The 19,933-nt window shown below is 42.5% G+C and overlaps 1 long non-coding RNA gene across 5 annotated transcripts in view; it reads right to left on the bottom strand.

The window, feature by feature from the left end:
* Positions 1 to 19,933, bottom strand: part of LOC110360364 (uncharacterized) — a 258,116-nt gene that overhangs the window by 171,337 nt on the left and 66,846 nt on the right. For all 5 annotated transcript variants that reach the window (XR_010465861.1, XR_002416200.2, XR_010465862.1 and 2 more), the window contains exon 2: positions 9,179 to 9,260. This is a non-coding gene — a long non-coding RNA (uncharacterized LOC110360364). The remainder of the gene's footprint in view (positions 1 to 9,178; positions 9,261 to 19,933) is intronic.

The following is a 19,933-nucleotide window of genomic DNA, read 5'->3' as shown; positions in this document are numbered from 1 at the left end:
GGAAGGGGAAGGGGAAGGGGAAGGGGAAGGGGAAGGGGAAGGGGAAGGGAAGAAGAAGGGGGAGGGGGAGGGAAAAGGAAAGGGAAAGGGAAAGGGAAAGGGAAAGGGAAAGGGAAAGGGAAAGGGAAAGGGAAAGGGAAAGGGAAAGGGAAAGGGAAAGGGAAAGGGAAAGGGAAAGGGAAAGGAGGTAGGCCAGGAAACCTATAAATGCACTGAAAACTGCGGCAGTGTGAAGTCCAGAAGTAGCACTATGGCTGGTTATTATACTTCTGTGTGATGGGTGAACTGGGAGAAAATGAATCCTCATGCAGCTCATGGGTCAGACCCTCCAGCTGGGCACTTTGACACACCAGAACCGGTTGTTCCAGGAGAGAGATACAGACGGAAAATCATGGTTATTTTCAGCTTTTGAGCTTGTGAGGCTTGGGTGCCAAGCAACTACATCTTCTCAGGGCTCTTTATGAAACTCTGATACTTGATCAGCCCAAAGGAGCAGGCAAATTTCTGATTTTAATCGTATGACGTTAGTTTAATCGAGCAGGAGATTTGGGGTTTGTCTGTAAACAGGCCGTCCTGGATCCTTCCGAAGTCAGTGAAAATGCTTCAGTTTTCAGCAGGAACTGAATTGGTGGCTCAGGGAAACAAAACTGTCATCTTGTTGGTTTTGGGGAGGCTGGGGCAGGGGAGGCGGTTTGGAGAAGAGCTGTTTGTGTGCAGGAATAATCTTGTGTCACTAATAAGTTGCAAGAAAAGAGGAAAAGGCAAGTGCTTGAAGGCTGAACTGTTGTGTAGCTGTGTCATCCTGCTACCATTTCACGTAAAAATTCATAGACTGAATGACAGAAAAACATAAGTATGGACAATTATGTTTTAATACATTTTTTTCCCCATTTAAAATACTCATTCTTCATACAGGAAAGAGAACATTAAAAGTCTCTATATTTCAGAAACCAGAGTTCTGAAAGTTTGTGGTACATTGGTTGAGGGAAAAGCCAGAAGGCAGGAAAAGGGAGAAGACTCAGCGTGTGTCTTCTTGTGCCAATTTTCTCTCCTGCCCGAGGCTGCCACTTTGGTAATAACCTGAGTTTCTAACACCTTATATTACACAGGAGGCTCCAGACTCTCAGAAGTTCTGTACAATAAAAATCTGAGAAATGTGCCGAGTAACAGTATCTGTTAAATCTTTAGGCGCAGCTCTGTTAAATCCAGGCTTTCCGGTAGGGATGAGTTGGAATGGGATGATTCAAAGGCAGACAAATGACATCTGATTGTTAATGGGAGGGATGTATTTGTGGAGAAGAGTCGTAGCCTGTGAGCAAATCAACATTAAGAGCATCGACCCCCATTTTAGCTCTTTCAACAGCTGACAAGTTTTGAACCCTTCATGAAAGATTTGCTCAGCTTTGGTAAAATCATGCACAGAATGGGGATAAACCAGCAGCGTGTTGGGGATTTGGTGTTACCAGAACAGCATTTGTATTTCTTCTTCTAAATAATTGTCACAGGGACAGTTTCCCTGAAAAGTCAGTAAAATAAAAAACATTCTCAGGAGCTGCAGTCATGTGTCAGTACTGATTTTTGTATATTTCTTATACATATATATATATAAGAAATATACTTGGCACTGTATTATCTGAGAACAAAGACAGTACCTCTGCACTTGCTTAGCTCACCGACAAATCTATTAGCAACATGGATGCTCTCCTTGCATCACACATCAGAGATCTTTTACGCTTAATGGGTCGAATCTTTTCTCTTGCTGATACTGAGCTTCCTGGAGGAAGCAGAGAGAAGATCAAAGCACAATGAGAATGGTATGGGGAGCAAGACCCAGGAGTTCTAATCCATTTATACCATCTCGTCTTTCAATATTGTGAGCAAATCCCCCTAAAATGAATGCAGCCCATAGCGGAAGTTAATTTTGAACTGTGAGATTACAAAGTTGGAACACGGGAGCTCCACATGCAGGATAACAAGAGGATGGGTGTGCAGTCTGCTCCTCACTCAACGGCACACCAAAGGGAAAAGATACAAAAGTACTTTGGACAGGAAATATTGCTCCTTGGTGCTACTGTTAACAGACCCTCTGGGAAAAGAGAATTCCCCTGAGAACCTCACAAAATATTCTGCAAAGTATTCATTTGGATACCAGAAGGAATACAAACCTACAATTAGTTGCTTTCCAATAAGTCTATGTAATGTACATGGCAAATCAGGCAATATTTGTCATTATCACACTGTGAGCTTGTTTCATTGCCATCTTTAACCTAAATTTTCTATATGGATATTTTATGTGTTTATTTACCTATAGACATAAGCAGACAGAGCAATACACAGGTGACAGTTCAACGTGGCCAAGTGCCGGGTGCTGCACTTTGGCCACAACACCCCCCTGCAGCGCTCCAGGCTGGGCACAGAGTGGCTGCAGAGCAGTCAGACAGAAAGGGACCTGGGGGACTAATGGACAGGAAGCTCAACATGAGCCAACAGTGTGCCCAGGTGGCCAAGAAGGCCAATGGAATCCTGTCCTGGATCCAAACCAGCGTGGTCAGCAGGACAAGGGCAGTGATCCTTCCCCTGTGCTCTGCATTGGTGAGGCCACACCTGGAGTATTGTGTTCAGTTCTGGGCCCCTCAGCTCAGGAAAGACATTGAAGTGCTGGAGCGGGTCCAGAGAAGAGCAACAAGACTGGTGAAGGGACTTGAACACAAGACCTATGGGGAGAGGCTGAGGGAGCTGGGCTTGTTTAGTCTGGAGAAGAGGAGGCTTAGAGCTGAGCTCAGCACTCTCTAGAACTACCTGAAGGGCAGTTCTAGCCAGGTGGGGACTGGTCTCTTCTCCAGGCATCAGCAATAGGACAAGGGGCCATGGGCTTCAACTCTGCCAGGGGAAATTGAGGCTGGAGATGAGAAAGCAATTCTTTGCAGAGAGTGGTCAGGCATTGGAATGGCTGCCCAGGGAGGTGCTGGACTCACCGGCCCTGGAGGTTTGTAAACTGAGATTGGACATGGCACTTAGTGCCATGATCTAGTGAATGGACTGGAGTTGGACCAAGGGTTGGACTGGATGATCTCTGAGGGCTTTTCCAACCCAGTCGATTCTGTGATTTTGTGACTTGTTGTTAGTCATTATGCATCTTCTAACACAGGAAATGTTGGTGGTTAATACAGGAAATCGTTATTGCATTATGAGAACAACAATGCGACTATAAGCAAGCCCATGAAGAACACTAATATTTCTAATGTTGATTCCTAGAGTCATGATTATATAGTGAATAACCCTCTATTTCACACTGTGAGCAGCCTGAAAGGTCAATATGTTTTTCTGCAGTGCCTCAAATGTTCACCTCCGAAGTTTGCACAGTTCCTCAGTCCACAAACATTGGTCTCCAACAGCAATTACATGCAAAAGGTAACAGGGTTTGGAATAGAACTATTTATAAGCAATCACAATGCTGAATACTACCAAAAAATTCCAATCATTGTTTTCTGTATCAATTTCACAGTTGTGGAAGTCCTGTGAACTTTTTTGGCAATACAGAGTAGTTTACTTAGCTAGAAAATATAGTCCTCTACCCATCCTGACCATCTATTCATGAAAACAGACACAAGATATTTGCACTTCGATAAAAATTCCCCTGAAATTTGCTAGCAATATTAAAATGGATTTACTAAAACTCCGTAGCTCCTTTAGTTCCCAACTCAGTACTAGCATCGAGTTTGTGTCCAATACAAGTTCATTAAAGGCAACAGAAAAATTCTTTTTGACTTCGAAGGCAGTTGAACGTAGCCATAAGGACTAGATCACTATCAGCTTCATCAAAAATGTGGGGACTGGATGTTCACAGAACAGATGTACCTTTCCTCTGTTGACAATCCTACAAGCAGCAATAGGAAGTGTGCTATTGTGTTATCTACGTTCTTAGAGAAATCACATCTCCAAAAGGGTGGGATGTGATTAATCTAATCAGAGCAATGCAAAGCCGTCCAGCATTGAAACCATCTCACCAGAACTTATGTCAGTACCCCAGCCAAATCTTGGCGAACAGCAACACTCCCAGGTTAGGAACACCACAGTGCACAGAAGGGGCTGGAGCAGCTGAGTTATACCAAAATGTCTCCTGAAAACCCAGTTAAGAACTAATACGTGATTTCTGCAAACCAGAAACCATTTAGGGGCTTATACTGCAAATTTACATTTGACTTTGCACCAACATCAATATGTGGGTGTCATAATCAGCCTTTATTTATGAGACATTTTCAGACACACAGATTCTAAACCTGCATGTAGGATACAGCAGGAGAACGCCATGCAAAGGGTAGTATTATGGGTTTTAATAATTCCAGACACAAGGATAGATGGAGCATGGACTCCGCAGTGCTTTCACACACAAATTTCTGTGAAAGACGTCATTGAGAGGAGGTAAAATCGTGGCCCCGTGGGCAGAAGTTCAGTGAGGAGCTTTTGTTCGGCGCTGCTATGAGGCAGAACTGGCCGCGCTGGGTCACACAACGTGCCCATCGCAGCCTGGGGCGCCTGAACCAGCCAGCAGAAAAATGGTGGTTCCTGGTCCCTGCGCACAGGTGAAGGCAGCTTCCCGTCCACAGCCGACAACTCACCCGTGGCTGGTTTTTCCCAGCTGGGATGCAAAGGAAGGGGGAGATGAACAGAGGCAGGAAGGGAAGAGGAAAACAGCAGAGGTCAAGCACCAGAACTGCAAGGAGGAATTTATAATGATTATTTTTAAACGTTCCCATGCCAAGTTTTTTCCCCTTCGCAAGGTATTTGAGGTGAGTACACAAGGATACTGAGCTTGTGCTTAGGCATCTATATTTTCGTCTAGGTCAAACGAAGCTAATGTAATAAAGTAATGGAAAAGCACTGATGGGTCTTGGCTGAAGATACGGATGTCAAACTTTCTTTAGACAACAGAAACAGTGCTTGACAGGGAAAGGTGTTTGTTAGTGACTTTCCATCCACTGCAGAGCACCTTGAGTTGTCTTGGCACGGCGACTTGCCATATGGAGTGATGTGTGACCTGGGTTAATTTTGCTCCTATCAAGACATTTTGTTAAATTTCCACAGAGATGTTGTGATGGAAATTATTGGCTACATATGGCAGGAGGAATACATGAAAATTTGCAGCCTTTTTAGGACATTAAGAACTCACCATAATTTCACATTTAACTCCCAAGATTTCTTTACCATTATTAGTCTCTGATATCAGAGAAAAGTAGCCTTGTGGTGACAACAACATTGCCTAATTTTCCAGTAACAAGACAATTAACTAAGTTGCCCTTTTATGTATTTTTACCTAATGTAAAATATTTGAATATTCAGTCAGAACTGTTATATAAAGCCTTAGCAGCAGTGAATTTCTTGGATGAAGACAGCTCCCCTCCACTTGAGGCAACACCTGTTCCTGAGATAGCAGCAACCACTAAAATCATAGAATCATTTTGGTTGGAACTAGTACTATTCATTATATTCATCAATGATTTGGATGAGGGAACAGAGTGACTGTCAGCAGGTTTGCTGATGACACCAAGCTGGGAGGAGTGGTGACACTGGAAGCTGTGCTGCCATCAGAGACCTGGACAGGCTGGAGAGCTGGGCGGGGAGAAATTTAATGAAATAGAACAAGGGCAAGTGTAGAGTCTTGAATCTGGGCAGGAATCCCCTCCGTGGGGGGATTGCACTGGATGAGCTTTCCAGGTCCCTTCCAACCCCTGACATCCTGCGATTCTGTGAAGAGACCCTCAGGATCATTGAGTGCAACCATAACCTCACCAACTCTAGCACTAAACCACATCCCTAAAAATCCCGTCTAAATGCCTTTTATTTGATCAGCCCTTGGTTGTATCTCTGCAACGGACAAAGCTGTTTTGCTCATTGTTTTAAGCGTTGCCTCTTTTCCTTTAGGCCATAACTGCCTCTGCATGCAAATCCATGGGTTTGTACGGAATGATGTTGCTCATTCTTTAGAGCCCCTTCACTAGTTTGCTTTGCTTGTTTGATCACCAAAATGTGCATTGCAGCACCAGCAAATGGGACGGGAAAAGCAGAAATGCTGCTTTTTCTTTAAAGAGAATAAACGGTATCAGTTCGGGCAATGATTATTGGTCTAGCAACTGAAAGCTTTATCTTTTTTAAAAAAACATGCACTTCCCAGCACCGGGCTGGGAGATGCTGGTGGCCCCACCAAGGACACACAACACTCTTCTTTCTGCAATGACCCCAGCCAAGGAGCTGCCCTTGAGGAGCCCCTAACTACATAAACCGTATTTCATTCAGGGTGGTTATCCTCTCACTAAGATAAGGGAAATTTGGTATATTGCTTGGACAAACAACACTAAATAGCAAAATTGTACCATCCTCTGGTACCTGGGGAGATATTTGATCTCTCAAGTTCCAACATACCAGTTGACAGCTGCTGAATTTCAGATGATCCCAGATCATTTCATATAAACAGCTATATCAGTTCTGCCACAGATCAATAAATCCTGGTTTATTTGATTCAGTACCTACTCATTTTAGTAACCAATGTTACTTTAATTCCTTTATTTGAAATACATTGTGCAATTTCTCTACTCTCTACTTTCCAGTTAGTCCAAAGACTTCTTGTTATCAAGCATATCCTTATGACATAAATTTTTAACAGTACTACTAACACAAGCCACAGTATTCAACAAGTTATTTTTAAAGACTAATCGATATATAGCTAAACTGAGTAAGAAAATAGAAGTATGCATACATTACAGCAGTTTCTCAATAAATATAAAGTATTTGAGCTCCATCCTGCTCTGTTATTTGCTTCAGTTCAAGTCCAGGGTCAAAATGTGACCAAGCAGAAAATGCTTGAACATGACTATAACGATTTTCTTTTTGACAGGCTTTGTATTAATTCTTTTCCTGTTCCATTGGGGTGACTATGGGAAGACAAAGGGAATTATTTGGAGATGAGTTTCATCAGCTCTGGAGCATCCTCATTAGTACTGGTTAGTTACGGAATCCCAGAGTGTCAGGGGTTGAAGGGACCTGGAAAGCTCATCCAGTGCCATCCCCCCATGGAGCAGGAACACCCAGATGAGGTTACACAGGAAGGTGTCCAGGCGGGTTGGAATGTCTGCACAGAAGGAGACTCCACAACCCCCTGGGCAGCCTGGGCCAGGCTCTGCCACCCTCACCCCAACAAGTTGCTTCTCCTCTTTCAGTGGACCCTCCTGTGTTCCAGTTTGCACCCATTGCCCCTTGTCCTGTCACTGGTTGTCACCAGAAGAGCCTGGCTCCATCCTCCTGACACTCCCCCTTTCCATCTTGATCCCCAGGAATGAGTCCCCCCTCAGTCTCCTCTTGTCCAGCTCCAGAGCCCCAGCTCCCTCAGCCTTTCCTCACACGGGAGATGCTCCACTCCCTTCAGCATCTTGGTGGCTGCGCTGGACTCTCTCCAGCAGTTCCCTGTCCTGCTGGAACTGAGGGGCCACAACTGGACACAATATTCCAGCTGTGGTCTCCCCAGGGCAGAGCAGAGGGGCAGGAGAACCTCTCTGACCTACTGACCACCCCCTTCTAACCCACCCCAGGTACCATTGGCTTCCTGGCCACAAGGGCCCAGTGCTGGCTCATGGTCACCCTGCTGTCCCCAGAACCCCCAGGTCCCTTTCCCCTACACTGCTCTCCAACAGCTCGTTCCCCAATGTATAGAGAATCTGTTTTGACTTTAAAAACTTCAGCTCAAATTTGCAAGGCTGCGAGGCAGGAAAAGTGGAGACGAAGATTTTGTTCTTGGAAATTGTAATAGCAGGGAAGTCAGCAGAAGAGTTGGCATCATTTCCAAAGATTTTAGTACATCAGCTAATCCCACATATATTAAAAAATATTCTGTTTACCTAGGCAGCCTGTGAGAAATGATGCCACACGTTCAAACAATTTCAAAACTGCAGTTCAAATACCGTTCCCTTCCCCCAGCACCTCCCAAGTATTTTCTTCTATAGAAATAGTCATAAAAATACCTGTATTTTTCTCCCAGAGCAATGTAAGTTTATCCAACACCCCAGGTTGCTATCACAAGTCTACCTGAGCAATACTCCTGTGTACAGTGTTTATTACTTCTAAGGTAGAAACAGAACTAAGGCTACAGAAACTGAAACATTTTCAACATTTTGATTATATAAACTAATAAAGATTCTGCTCCCAGACCAGGGATCCTTGAAGTCAATAGTTTCTGAAAATAAATTGTTTCTCCCTTTCCATATTAAAAAAAAAATTAACAATCAATAGGGTTCAAAAGTTTTTCTTTACTAAATGTTTTTAAAGTGCTATGTTTCCTTGCCATTATGACAGCCCATTTCTGACCCAGCCAAGCACTGATGTCCTCATCCTACCTCCAGGATTTGCAGTGCAGTGGTGGGTATATTGAAAACATATTGCCTTTATGCGAGTTATATTTTGTGCATGTCACTGAATCCTAGGGGCTATTAGGTCTTCAGGGCAGGAATCAGCTCTGATGACACATCTCATGAATGCGGCACAGCTCTTCAGCAGACACACAGGCCTAAATGAGCTTTCCGTTACACCGAAAAAGCAATATCAATAATCAATAACAGCAATTATTTTCCAGCTTTATATTTATGCAACAAATAACATGTGCAGCAGTTGCAGAAGATAAGTTCATTTTCTGCAATCTTTCAAGTTTTGCATGACCAAAATTAAGAAGAGGAAACACTTGATGTTATTAGAACAGAACAGGAACTCCACTTGGTTCAATAATGACTGTCCTCTAAGGTTTCTTAATGAAGTGCAATCCTAAAAAACAAGGGCTTGGAAGGAAGAACAGCACAATTTTGCCTTTTCATCTCTTTCTACTTCCATCCAAACTTTTTGAAGAAAACTCATATTTTCCTGTGATAAAAGTGCAATTAATTCTGCTCTGTCCTTTCCCATCCTCTCTACCGTTCCGTAACGTTAGATTAATATTGTTATGAACGGAGTAGAACTGGTTTGTAGCTCCCTCTGGAACTTGGCAAAGCTCATTTGCACTCAGCAGCTTGAATAAAATCTACCTCAGGATGAACAAGAAAACAATGTGAAACAAATCTGAGCAGAACCGAGTGTGTTGCGCAGGCCGGGCCGTCCTTGGCTGGTGTGAATGTACTCCAAAAGAATACCAGTTACTCACCAAATTGCCGACGCTATTTATTCGATGCAGCGAGGTAACTGCTGGAGGTTTTTCGCTTTCAGAGTGATGACGGTTTCATATCCTAGGGGAAAAAAAATCATTAAAAGTAAATCATCTGTTGGAATAAATGCTGCAATGACAACCAAATGAGCACCGTAACTAATTCCTAGGGCTACCGCAATTTTGAACGAACCCGAAAATTTTTGCAATAATCTTTTTATTCATGCTAGAAAACATTTCTTCCTGCATTATGTTGCCATCCGTAAGCTTTGGTAAGAACCTGTGGGAAATATCTTTCGAGGTCCCTTCCAATCCCTAACATTCTGTGATTCTGTGATATTTGACAGGGAGACATCCAGTTATCTATTGGCCATGTTAATGTTATTTTCTATTCCCCAAAAAGTAAGAATCTGTTGAAAAAGCACTATATAAAATCTTGAGTGGCTATTTGACCTGCTTAAATATGGATTCCAAGGTATGTCACTAACATAATATCCACATTTCACAGATAACAGAGAAAGTCAGAAATTATATGGGCTTCTTGAACACCCGCGCAAAGCCCAGAGCTGAACAGAAATTGCGTTGACTAATTCTCCCCTCCAGGTATAAAAAAGCAGGTATAGGGTTTGGAAACTTTTGTTCCTACAATGCCTAGAAATGAAGGATTTCTAAAACCAGTGATTGTTTCGATAAAACAAAACATAGCCACTAAAATATTAGTCTACTATCGGACTAATCACCCCTTTGCCTTCTGGATTTAAGAGAAGTCTCATTAAGGATGGCGCTGGCATTTAAAGTGTTTACTCCAATAAATAAATCAATCCAACCCTAAGTATGAAACATCACTATTCAGATGAAGCAAGATAAAACCCATGTTTGGAGAAGGATCTAAAGGAAAAAAACGGAGAGAAACTGCTGCAATTAGTCTTCCAGCTGCAGATAATTAACAACAAGGCAGCTGCCAATTTGCCTTTTATGCCGAGTTAAGTAGCCACCCAACTCGTAGTTTTTATTCTATTTCTCACACAACTGTTGTTGCTTCAGGATTTAAACTTCGCTTCAAAAAAACTGAGTGGAGAATGTGACCTGTGCTTCGCAGACATCAAACCATTCACTCCATTCTTGTGTTGTCATTTGATCAATAGGTCACCAGCTCCCTGGCTCTGCACTTGTTGCAGCGACTGGTGACAATTATAATAAGCAAACTACAAAACGCTGAGGCTTTTCTTCACCAGATCGTGTCCATTCCATCGTTACATCCTTCCTGTTTACTCCTTGGCCATTATTTCACTGTAGGAAACAGGGTGTAGACAGCAGGCAAAGTACGACAGCCTGATACTCCTGTGAGTAAAGCGCTGGTTGTTGTACATCACACTGAGCTCCAACACGCTCCTATCACCACACTAAACAAGATCCCATGCTTATCTGCTTTCGACTACGTGCATGTAATGCTGGATCAGAAAGGTATCTTGGGGTAAAATAACCTTCTCAAAGGCAAATCTTCCCTTAGCGAGCAATGCTAAACCAAGACGCAAGGGACAGCGGTGGAGAAGCTGCTTACGTTACACTGGAGGACCAGTTGGTAGCCACCTAAGAACAAAACTCCTATTTTTCCTTCCAGAATTTCAGGAGAGGAGGGTGTGCTGTGGTGCAAATGTAAGAAACCCTTCTATCCTTCCATCTACCACATGCTAAGATGGAATGTCATTTACTTCAGTTTTTCCTGATGTGTTCAGATCATCTCGATGATTTCCAGACAACACACACACACGAGATGTATAAAACAAGGTTTAAATAATGGTGATCTTTTCCTGTTCTTCTATGTCTATGCAACAGACGTGATGAAATAAATCAAATTGTATTTTTAATATATATTTTTGACAGCATTAAATAAAGCCATAAGGGCTTAACAGCTCAATACTAGCTTAAAATAGCTCTAATTGTTAATACATTACATATAAGGCAATTATATAATCATTCGTAAAAGCAGATTTCAAGGTTCTGAGGCTGGAATAGAGGTTCTTTATAATACATACTGCCATGCTTCTGTATGGATGTACCTGCAAACATATCCATAGTGAAAGGACAAATACAACCTGCTCGTTTGAATTAGACACTGGAACATTCTTAGAGGAAAAAATACTTAGCAAATTAGAAAATAAATGAAAAAAAAATCTCAGGTAATAAGAAAATTACTTGCCATTCTATGGAAAGGTCAAGTCAAAAAGGAATTAATGAATACCAGCTCCTTTGGACATCTGAAATATATCAGTTACAACCCTCCACCTTTCTGCAATTTACTTTTCTTACGTTAATCGCCACATGAGTTCTTCAGAAACTGAAGATGACTCAAAAGAAAAGTGTGGTTAATTCTATTTTTATTTAGCTGAGCATTTCTAATAAAGGTAAATGTGTTTAAGAAAAAAAAGGAAAATATATTTAGTGAAACCTGCCCATAAGGCAAACTACAACAGCCCCATTCTATATCTGTAAATGCTCCCGAACAGTTGGAACAGTCTGGAGACCCTTTCTAATCCTGCAATTTATGGCTCTTCAGTGCCATGAAGACAAACGAGTTTTAGCTGTGTTTATTGTAGCCCTTATATTGACTGAAATTCATGGTTTTCTTTACCCTGCCCAGCAATGTTGGCCAGCAAATCTCTGGCTGAATCTCAAGCCAAGGTAGAAAAGTCAATTCTAAAATCCCACTGTGAGTTTTTATGTCTGTCCAGCTATCAGACTCTATAGACAGGATCCTCTTAGTGATATTTAACACTGTGTGATCTCACTGAGGTCCTTTATTCTGCAAGTATTAAAAAGGTTTGAACCTGGTAATGGTCGCATTAACCCAACACATGCATGTGAATTAAGTGGACACAGGACAAACAAAAAACAAACCTTCTTATAATCCAGTGGATACGTGTGGATACAACAGTCATTTCAATACTTGGGTTTACAGGTCCCTGAAACTAAAACAAGATTTTATTGTTGAAAAGCGCCAACTGTCTTCTCTGGAGCAAAATGGAAGATCAGGTGTAACCTGATGGTCCTGGGATCTGGTTTGTAACTGTGGGAGCTGGCAAGCTCTTCTGGAATAAGAAGATAATGCACATCAATACATTCTGAAATACCTAAAGAGGAGTCTGGTGTGGCTGCACTTGCTGGTTCAGAGCTGTAAAACTTGGAGTAACCAGTTCTGCTGCGAGTGAAGAATTAACGAATGCTCATAGAAAGGTGTGTGCCTGAGTGTGTTATGGCTCTTCAATCTGATTATCGCTACGAAGAAGCTGTTTTGCATTTATGTTAACTGCTTATTTCTTAATGTCTTAAAAAAAAAAATCAACTGTTTCTAAATTATTAAATGCAACCCTGTAGAGTTTTGTGAGATTTCCCTTATTTAAAATCGCCGGCCAGGTTCCACTGCTGTGGCTGTGGAACAGAAAGTCCAGCATGGAGTTGATTGCTCACAAGCCACAGGAGTTTCCCAGCAAAGCTCAAGCTTCTTAAACAAATAGAACGAACCCGAGGCCAGTGCCGTCCCTCGATTTACGCGGGTTTGTACGGGAACAGACTCTAAGCAAGCACCAGAGAGAAGTGTTACATCTACTGCTCCAAACGCCGCAGTCGCTCATTCGGAGGGTTCATTAAGTAAATCTGACACCCGGCACTGAAAACTCTTTACATGCTGCAAACATTTCCTTACAAATCAACAATAATAAAGGAACCCAAGACCGGTCCTTAAAGCTTTTATTTTGAAACTCCAGTGAGGAATTGAGATTTCATCTCATCCAAATTGAATTAAGCGCCTTAAATTAGCAATACAAATTGGGTATTCCTGAGCTCTCATGAATCTAAGTGACAGGTGAAGACAGACCTCCAGCTCTGACACCAGAGTACTTGATCAAGACAGAAGTGAACACAGCTCACTCATATTTAAAACATTCTTTCATATATTTTTAATAAAACAACTGATACAAATTCAAAACCAACTTCATAAATCAAACATTATTCAGCGTACGAGGCTTCAAGGTTTCCCCTGTTATGGCTGTGAGCGTGCCTGTCTCCCAGACAAGGGTTTTGCACTTGAATGCTTGAGGTTTTATGAAAGGTTTATTGGATTTCATAGTCCCTTAAGGGGAAACCCTTTAAATGTCTTTGCAATTATAAGTCTAATAACAATTTCAGCTCTTGGACACAGCCTTGACTTGACAAAGATAAGGAACTGGAAGTTGCTCAGTCAATACAAAGCTATTAATCTCTGTCACCTCGCTGTCATTGCGGCTCAGGGAAACAATGTAGTTTCTTGACCTACGTGAAGGCGCGCGGTGATTTTATTCGGGATGTCAGCATTCATCAGGACAGGTTTTGTCACACCCCGACTCCCTCCAAGAGCTCCCACTTCTTTATCTTGACTGCGCTGACACCCTTCAGATACCGGCACTTTGTTTCAGTCTCTGCTTATTATTATTATTTAGCACCCACTCGTGTGTAAAAGCCTCTAAGAAGAAAGTTTGGAGTTAGAATACGGGCAATTTCATCCCTGTGCCCTTGGAGAAGGTCGGGTTTAAGTCGCCAAATGCTAGACGAGCTTGCACATTCAAATGAAGGTTAATTTTGCCCATCGTCACTAAATTAGATTATTATGCTTCTTTAGCGGTGTGATCCTTCTCTGATCTTGAAAGTGTGTGAGAAAACTGATCAAACAGAGCTAGAAATGCACAACTAGTAGGGATTTGTCTTAAGCCCAATTTAGCTACTTTCCTGGTTAGTGTACCCACATTACAATACAGATTGGTTAATTAACCTATTCTGAAGTCTTTGTGAGCAATGAAAAGACATCTTATCTTCTTCCAGAAGGCTTTGGAGGGGCTGAAGTCTCACAGTTTAATGGATGCACACCAGTAATGTGCTTACATAAGTATTAAGACTTCATTAAATATCACACATAAACAGCAATCTTATGCAAAACCACTGATCATACTGAATCATAACTGCACTCAAACCTTTAAAAAATACTTGCTAAAGGAATTAAAGTGTAATGAAAATGTGTAGCACAGCTAAAGCTAATGAAATTATCAGTAAAATGATGTGTGAATGTCGATTAGATGGGTTATATTAACTGCCAAACACCAATTTGCAATATTAAACTAAGTAATAAAAATAAAATACTGGGAAAACCTAGCAAATGTTAGTGATCTGCTTACCAAAACACTGGGCAGTATTGTTGCTTTACACTAAAGGCAGAGTAACTTCCCTGACTTCAGCAAAACTATTCTGGAATCTCTCTGAATAAATAAATATAAGATTTTCAGAATGAAATTACGTTCTACCAAATCTGCCACGTTGATCATTTTATATTGTACAATGAATATGGATTATACTGGGTGGAAATGCAAGGGTTTGGGGCTTTTTTTGCAGTGAGCAATCTGAATTCAAGGAACTACACGGGAAAACTAACTTGAAATAAGCCCCTATGTAACCTCACAGGAAAGCAGAATTAAACCACAACTATTAAAGGCCCATTTGGAAACGTTAGGACAAATACTTCCACAAAAAATTAGTATATACCTATGCACTCACACCCGAATCTTTGTGTTGTTCAGGTAAATATGAGGTTCCCATTAAAGTCTAAGAAGAAAAATACAGCAATCGATTATATTTATTTCTTAAAGTCTCAGAATTTTTCTTCCTCACAGGCTTTTCTTCCTCACTTTTCTATTTGTCTCTATGATGTTCCCCTCCTTGCCCGCTGCCCTCGCACCCCTACTCCTTGGTGCCCTTGCATCCGTCTCCATTCTCCATCTGGTTTGTCAAACAGGTTGCAGAGCAAGTTAGACAATAACGCTGAAATCCTGCAGCTGCAAAAATAACCTAAGAATTACCTTCAAAGGACAACTTGGGCTGTTTGTTCTCTGCAGGTTTCAAAGTCTGGAGGTTGCTAAGTTGTTTTATAGTGTCGGTCCAACCGGTTAAGGGAAGTAGTTCCATTGCTTTTGCTTTTTATACTGGACAACCCTAAAAATCAGCTCGCTTGGGAGACATTCACTAAAGTGTCTTCTGGTGCCGGCAGAAATCGAAGTGAATGAGGAAACTGAATTAATATATGGTTTGTCTTCTAGATTCGGTCCTGCCAAGGCATGAACCCATTGGGGTCCCTGACGCTGCTATGGGAGCAGAGCGTTGCCACCTACCGCTGGAATTGCTGATTTTCCTCCTGCTCTCACCCACAGCAATACATTCTGTATCAAACCAATCGCCGGTATCTTTCACTGTATTTCCTCCCGAATTCTCACCCTCCCTCCTTCTTTCCATCTTTCTGTTGTCTTTATCTTGTCCTCCGTGGTTCCACTAATCACTTTTTCTGGTATTACGGCCATTAGCAAGAAGCAATACCACTTCTTACCCCATGGCACATCTTAAGTATTGTGCATTCCCTTCAAATGTTCGTAACCCCTTCAGCCAAAGCCCCCTCGCTACTGTCTGCACGGATATATGTGCATATTGATAGTTACACATGCACTCGTGCAGCATCTGTGGGAGGCGGTAACATTTTGGTACAATAGGTGATCTCATTATTACAAATATAGCATTTTCTTATTTTTATTTCAATTTCCCCATTCTCGAGTTTCACTCAGTAGTTTCTTTTTCAATACTTCACAAAATTATATCCTTGGATGTGTTCAAACCTTATTTCTCATTCTAACAACAAAACGCCTAAGGTTTTGGAGTTTTCGTGGGGTTTTTTTCCTATCTTCATTCATGCTGTTAATCGGTATTTATCTGCATTCCACCTCACATGGCCAGAGCAAATTTGCCCACAGTCCTCTAGGTTTGCTGGGAAGGTCGTGGATAACATCCTGTCAGGTCCTTCAGGAAGCGGTTACAGCTCTTTATCCTGATAGAAGCCGCTCCAATTCCTGGTAAGGACACAATTTAGTATGAAATCTAGAAGTGCCTGATACAAATTTAACGGCACATTTTCTGGGCACCTGGATGATGCATCAAATATTTCCTCTTGACTTGCTCCTCTTCTTTCCCATCACTATTACAACAAAAGTTCATACCGTATCATAAATATCATTCGAGCCAGTCTAGACCCACCAGATCCAAAGATGCTAAAGCAGTTTGTTCTTCCTGTGGTTTCACACCACTTCCCAGTCCCAATTGTTCTCCAAATGTCACTTGCACACTTTTGCCCTAGTATATAAGAAATTTGAAACAACAATAGCTCGAGTTTCATATATGGAAATTCCTGATTTCTGATGATCCTTCTTTCAGAAAATCACAGATGGTTTGTGCTGAAGGCCCTCCCCAGCCCCCCAGTGCCCCCCCTGCCATGAGCAGGGACATCTTCACCAGCTCAGGTTGCTCAGAGCCCCGTCCAGCCTGGCCTGGGATGTCTCCAGGGACGGTTCATCTACCACCTCTCTGGGCAACCTGGGCCAGGCTCTCAACACCCTCAGGGACAACAATTTCTTCCTTATATCTGATCTGCATTTCCTCTCCTTTGGTTTCAAACCATCACCCCTTGTTCCATCGCTACACGCCCTTGTATGAAGTCCCTCTCCAGCTTTCTTGTTTAGTACCTACAACTGGTTTTCTGAATACCTAAAATACCATGTGTATTATCAGAACTCTTGTCCAGGGGTGGCAGTTGAGAAATCTCAACATTATGTGGCAATTTAAGTAAAAATAGGCCTGTACGATCATCTTCAAGTGACCTGGTGCAGAAGCTATTCAAACATTCATGTGATTGAAGATACAGTTTGTTTTCACTTGGCACAAGGAGATTGGCATTGTTTAAATGGATGTTTAATCTTTTGTTCTCTCTGGCTGAACCATATTTAAAAATTAAGTGAAAAATGCCTTAAGAACTTGGTCTCTGTAAAACTGCAATAGCTGATCATTTAAATTTGAGTAAATGTTACCGACTTTAGCACTATCACGTTTCACTGCAATTTTTTAATGTATAAGTTATGCTATAAAATCGAGATAGCTCTGCAAACCCTTGTCTCCTGCACTGACGGGAGCAGAGGCACATCTGGAGCTGTAAATCAGCAGAGTGACAGCACGTGGAACCATGGATCTCCCTCTAACTGCTTGCAGAAAAATTGCTCCATCTGCTTGTTACTTGGTGATAAATAAATAGGATCAGAAAAAAATGGATATTAAATTAATCGAGAATTGAGAATAGAGAAAGATTTTGTGTATTTCCAGTAGCTCCAGTGCTCACTGGATGTTAGAAGCATGGGGAGGATGAAAGTTTTGCTTCATGAAATCAGCATTAAAACATCAACAACTTCAAAACTTTGTTCTTTCTTGGAAATGAAATTCTAGCACAAAAAAGACCTTGGTGTGATGAAGCATTTTGAATGCAACAGAACCGTGCAGCCTACAATAGCATAATTGTAATGTCTTTATGGTTTGGGTTTTGGTGCTGTTTTGATTTTTAAACTCAGATAGCAGCTATATGAGGCACTGCACGTACAGTTTTCCAATATAGGTACAAGTCAGTCCGCACAGAGGAAGGCAAGTGTTTTAAGACTGACTTTTACAGATGAGGTAATAACTGATCTATTGTCATGCAAGCAGTTCAGAGCTCATCAGAAACTAATCTCACGTAGGGGAATCCCAGGCCAGCGCCTTAAAGAAACCTCTTGTTCTCTAGCTCAATAAACTCACAAATGCAAAAGGAAATTGTATTTCTTAATATCTATAAGAATTTGGGGAAATAAGCTCTAAAACTAATTCTGTCTCTCTGAAAGCAAAATAAAAGCATGTAGATTTGGTAGGATTTTCCATTTGTCATTTGGTGAAAACTAAACAGAAAACTCAACCTAGTGATAATTTTTTTTGCTGCTTCTGGTAGGTTAGAATTTACAAACTTCAGTGTAGAGGTAATTATGACTATTGTGCTAGACAGTCAACTAAAAACCACCCAGTGCTCTGTTCCTGTCACCAGCAAGCAGGTAATGGTGGCTCCTGACAATCAGCTGCGGGCAGAGCAATGAGGTGACGTGCGGGTTTGCACAGAAAGGGGTCAGAGCTCGACAGAATCATTTAGTTGGAGGAGACCCTCATGATCAACGAGTCCAACCATAACCTTACCCAACTCTGGCACTGCCCCATGTCCCGAGAACCTCATGTCCATCTGTCCAGCCCTCCAGGGCTGGTGACTCCAGCACTGCCCTGGGCAGCCTGTTCCAATGCCCCACAGCCCTTTGGGGAAGAAATTGTTCCCACATCCAACCTCAACCTCCCCTGGCGCAACTTGAGGCCGTTTCCTCTGCTCCTGGCGCTTGTTCCTGGGGAGCAGAGCCCGACCCCCCTGGCTCCAAGCTCCTTTCAGGCAGTTCAGAGATCAGAAGGTCTCCCCTCAGCTCCTGTTCTCCAGCTGAACCCCCCAGGTCCCTCAGCCGCTCCCATCACACTTGTGCTCCAGCCCCTCACCAGCTCCGTTCCCTTCTCTCCACTCGCTCCAGCACCTCAAGGGCTTTCTTATGAGGTGATCCCACCAACCCTCTGGCTGCCATTTTGGGCCCTGAGGTGATTTTGGTGCCCCTGGGGCCGTCATTTTGTGCTTTGAGGTGATTTTGGTGCCCCTGAGGTCACCATGTTGAGCCCTGAGCTGAGGGGCCCAGAACTGCCCCCAGGATTCGATGTTTTTCCTCCCCAGGTCCCAGCACAGGGACGGTCACTGCCCTGGGCCTGCTGGCCACACCAGTGCTGGTACCAGCCAGGATGCTGGTGGCCTCTTGGCCACCTGGGCACACGCTGGCTCATGTTCAGCCGCTGGCACCAACACCCCCAGGGCCTTTTCCAGCCGCTCTTCCCCAGCCTGCAGCGTTCATGGGGTTGTTGTGACCCAAGTGCAGGACCCGGCACTTGGCCTTGTTGAACCTCAGACAACTGGCCTCAGCCCATTGATCCAGCTGGTCCTGCCAGAACAGACTGAACACTCACTCCTGTTTCCGTCAGGTCAAGGGCTGTCTTTACAACCGCCTTGGGGAGATAAAGATTTCAACATCAAATGCCCCCTCTCATTTCTAAGCAGAGCTCCTGCTAAGAGCTTCAGAGGGAATCCCCAGCCCCTGGACAAGACTTCAGTCTGCAGGAGCAGAACGTTCTGGCTTTCCACAGTAAGCTATTATAATACAATCTCATCAGCAAAACATTAAATACTGATTAGAAATTGCTATCGGCCTAATCCAAATGCTGTTAATTTCCCACTGGCTATAATACTTGAAGTAAACTCCAAGAAGTGTAAATATTAATAGATGTTGCTATTACAAAGAAGGTTTTACGCAGTAGCGAAGAGGCAGTGAGGGAATCAGTGACTGGGCGAGGGATGGTTGCGGCAGGAGTGAGTAGAATGCTGCCATGTTTAAGATTTGAGCTTCTAGGGTTTCACAGTGCTCATAAATAGGAGTGTATTTGGGTTTATTTATTCATAAATCCTGGTACGTTACAACACAGATTTGATCTCATTCAGGGATAAACTATTCCAGAGTGAAAAATCATTATGTATTAACCACCCTTATGTAGCTGCTGAAAGCATTTGCTTTTCATCTCATGTCTCATTATTCACCTTACTGCAGATGTGTGGGTGTAATAACCAGAAAATGGTCCTAATGCCCTATTGTATACTGTTACTGAAATGGAACATGACTGCTTAGATTCAGTTTACTACTTGACCCACTGTGGGGCTGGAAGTTGTTGCTACAAACGGCAACACATTTTTACATTTGTGCCTGG

Source organism: Columba livia, chromosome 13 (assembly GCF_036013475.1).
Source record: "Columba livia isolate bColLiv1 breed racing homer chromosome 13, bColLiv1.pat.W.v2, whole genome shotgun sequence".
Lineage (NCBI taxonomy): Eukaryota > Metazoa > Chordata > Aves > Columbiformes > Columbidae > Columba > Columba livia.
This window is presented reverse-complemented; position numbering and strand designations above follow the sequence as displayed.